This window comes from Apium graveolens, chromosome 1, assembly GCF_009905375.1.
Source record: "Apium graveolens cultivar Ventura chromosome 1, ASM990537v1, whole genome shotgun sequence".
NCBI lineage: Eukaryota > Viridiplantae > Streptophyta > Magnoliopsida > Apiales > Apiaceae > Apium > Apium graveolens.
Genome location: NC_133647.1, coordinates 7,353,292 through 7,357,174, shown reverse-complemented (window position 1 = coordinate 7,357,174; position 3,883 = coordinate 7,353,292). Strand labels below are relative to the sequence as shown.

General features: G+C 35.0%; 1 non-coding gene across 1 annotated transcript; it reads left to right on the top strand.

Annotated features, from left to right (window-relative positions):
- Window positions 1–206: 206 nt before the first annotated feature.
- LOC141681418 (small nucleolar RNA R71) lies at window positions 207–313 on the top strand. The gene has a single exon (XR_012558859.1). It is a non-coding gene; the product is annotated as a small nucleolar RNA R71 (small nucleolar RNA).
- The last annotated feature ends 3,570 nt before the right edge of the window (window positions 314–3,883 follow it).

Below are 3,883 nucleotides of genomic sequence, written 5' to 3'. Positions count from 1 at the left end.
TATCTAATTCCACAATTCCTGCTACCTTGCCCTGAGATAGTCTCTGAGTAGGATTCTGGTATTCATTTGCAGCCATCAGTTCAATCAATTCATAAGCTTCATCGTAGCTTTTAGCCCACAAGGCTCCTCCTGATGATACATCAAGTATGGGTCTAGAAGTAGCACCCAATCCATTTTAGAAACAGTTAATGATCATCCAGTCAGGCATCCCATGATGAGGGCACTTCTTAAGTATCTCCTTATAACGATCCAAGGCCTCACATAAAGAATCTCCAGATTGCTGAGCAAATTGAGTAAGTGCATTTCTGATTGCAGCAGTCTTCGCCATAGGAAAGAATTTAGTTAAGAATTTATGAGCAAGATCCTCCGATTTGGTGATAGACCCTGGTGGTAGAGAATGTAACCAGCACTTAGCTTTATCCCGCAGAGAGAATGGGAAAAGCATCAACTTAATAGCATCTTCAGAAACTCTATTGAACTTGAAAGTGTCACATATCTTGATGAAATCTCTGATATGCATGTTGGGGTCTTCTGTCGGAGAACCCCCAAACTGAACTGAGTTCTGTATCATCTGAATCGTTCTTGACTTGATCTTAAAGGTATTAGCTGAGATGGCTGGTCGAACAATGATATACTGAATATCATTGATCTTCGGTTGAGAGTAGTCCATCAAAGCCTTTGGATTTGCTTCTGGTTCTCCCGTTACAATAAGAACCTCTTCTTCTTTCTCAACTAAGATCTCTTCTTCAACTTTCTCCTCGACTACAACTTTTTCCTCGGCTTGATCCGGTGTTCTCTTATGAGACCGAGAACGCGTATGCATACACACTCGCTAGAGGACCTGAAACACGACAAGGAATTAAGTAACAATGTCCGAGTCACTGAAATTTAATGACCAATGATGAAAACACATAAATTAAAAATTAACAACGATATCCCCGGCAGCGGCGCCAAAAACTTGTTAGGGATGAAACATGCGCTAATATTCACCCAAGTATACGCGATCGCAAGTTATATGGAATAAATTCTAGTTCGTTCCCACATGGATTGGTTTAGGTTAATTTCAATCAATGTATTTATGCAACACCGGTATGGTTATTATCCAATGCTAAGACATATAACACTTTGAGGTTGTTTATAACTACAATTAACTAAGAGATTATACTAAAGAACATAAACTAAGAGATTAAAGAGAGTTGAATACTATATGATACAAACATGGGATTTTAACTTCATTAAATACTTCATTCAATAGCATTTTCATTCTTAACCCTAGCATGTAATGGTGATGACACTAATCAGATAACACAAAATTGATAAATGCCAACTTTCGTTATACGAAAATCATACTACTAGACATCCACAAAAGAGATAGAAGCTGAATAGACACCAATTATATTGAGACCATATATGTCTATAGAAGTTGACAACATAACGGTTTAATGCACAAGTTAAACTATCATGATTACATAGGGCAAGTAAGATGGTTGAAAGACATATGTCATAGCCTATTTGTTTATTCGAGGATTTAACTCAACTCAAATAAGGATGTAACAAGTAAATAGTGGTCCTATCGTCAGAGAGATCTCTCATAGTAACATATGTCAAATGATTAAGTAACATTGTTCTTCTACAGACTTGATGACTTAATTCACTGGAAGAAGCTCAAGAAATTGATCAAGCCTCAGTGATATAAATCAAGATTGTGGATTTAATCAAGTGACAGAGATCTCGTCAGGGTATCAATTAATTACAAGGATTTAGTCTGAAGAAAATCAAGAGTATCAAAGTCAAGGCATGAAAAAACGTCACGGAAGTTAGTCACTCATGAACCAGACAGTACATCGAGTGTCAACATTGAAGTGATGGAATTGATTCGTAATTGACAGAGATTTTCAAAAGAATGGTTGCTGCCCAAGATTAGTATTAATTCTCTATTAATTAATTAAGTCATATAATTTAATTAAGAAAATAAATTATATCTGCAAAGATTAATTTATTGATTAATTGAATTAATTGATTAATTAATTCAGAATTAATATTAAGGTTTTTCAGAATTTAAATTGGATTAAAATCTATTTAAATTCAACAAGTCAATCTGATTGTACTAATATGACAATCGGTATGACAATTGATAGTCATACCGAAAGTCATGCTAGTACAAATAATTGTCTTGCCGAAAGTTACACTGGGAGGAAGATAGTCTTGCTAGTTCATTTGATAGTCCTACCGAAAGTCTTACCAGTTAAAAGGATTGTCATGCTGAGCCAAAAGAATTGTCTTGCCGAAAGTCTTACTGATTCAATAGAAGTGTTTTGTTTACAAAACCAACAGAAGTAGATCATTCTAAAAAAACAGAGTATTAAATATCTTTCAGCAGAACACAGAACAAAAGAAACCTGCAGAGAATTTATTGCAAATTCACAGATCATTTATTTCTAGTATTTATTGTTAAATCCAATCCACTAGAAATACCTTTCTTGTTCTTGTGTAACTATCTAGCGGATCGAAATCCCTAGAACTTAATCTCAAATCGCTTTTAGCATTTGATCTTTTTATTGCAAAAATAGAAAAAGTTCATGTCGAATTTATTCTAGATTTGTGATAATTGATTTGAGATTAATCCCTTGTAAACGATACCGTTGTTGTAACACCTTTCAAGTTTAATAATAATTTATTTAACTTGAATTTTGTTTCACTTTTTTATTCCGCATTTTATTCGATTAAACGGTATTGTTTGTATTCAACCCCCCTTCTACAAACATATTGAGACCTAACAATTGGTATCAGAGCCTTCTGATTAACGTACAAATCAAGATCCTAGACTTTTGTGATTCTTTCACTCCTTGAATTTTTATTTACTCAAAAATTCATAATGACTACACAAAAAGTTGGAACCGTTAAAATTCCACTATTCGATAAAGAAAATTATGTTATGTGGAAGAAGAAGATGCTATTGTTTTTACAAGTTGCAAATTCCAAATATCTGGAAGTGTTAAAGAAGGGTCCTAAAATTCCGATGGTTATTGAACCAGAGGTAATAGAAAATGATGTGGTGATTACCAAAGCAAGAACTTATGTGAAAGATCCTGAGGATTTCTCTCCTGCTGAAAAAGAAGAAGCCTCCCTGGATGCTAGCCTTCAATTAATTTTAGTAGATTCCCTTGATCCCTTGATGAATAGACATGTGATGAACTGTTAAGATTCCAAACACATCTGGGAAACTATTGAGGTTATTAATGAAGGCACAGAGGAAGTTAGGGAGAATAAATTAGAAATCCTAACCTCTGAGTATGAATACTTTAAATCCAATCCAGGAGAAGGAATCACTAAAGTGTTTGAAAGGTACAATGCATTGATCAACAACCTGAACATTAATGGTAAATACTATTCCATCAGGGAGGTCAACAAAAAGTTCCTTTTAACACTGCCAACTCATCTCGAACATAGAATCACTGCCATAAGAGAAGCAAGAGATCTGAGTGAGATTTCTTTGGAAAGGCTCTATGGTGTGTTAAAGACTTATGAGTTGGAGCAGATTCAGCAGAAGGAAGTTTACGGGAAAGGAACAGTGGTCAGCACGTCTACTGCTCTAGTAGCTGATGAACAACAACAACAACCACAATATCAACAACAATCTCAACAGTCAGAAAGAATGGTACAGTCTTCCAAGGTTGAAGAAAATGTGATAGTAGCAGAATTTGATCCTCCTACTACAAATCAATCAGAAGATGATTTTTATTCCTTGGAAGAACTGGAGCAATTGGAGGATGAGTCAATGGCCATGATTATCAAGAGATTCTCAAATGTCAGATTTAAAAGGAATCCCAAGTTCAAGCAAGTCCAACTACAACAGATTCCAGAAAGGTGGATCTTCATCCTC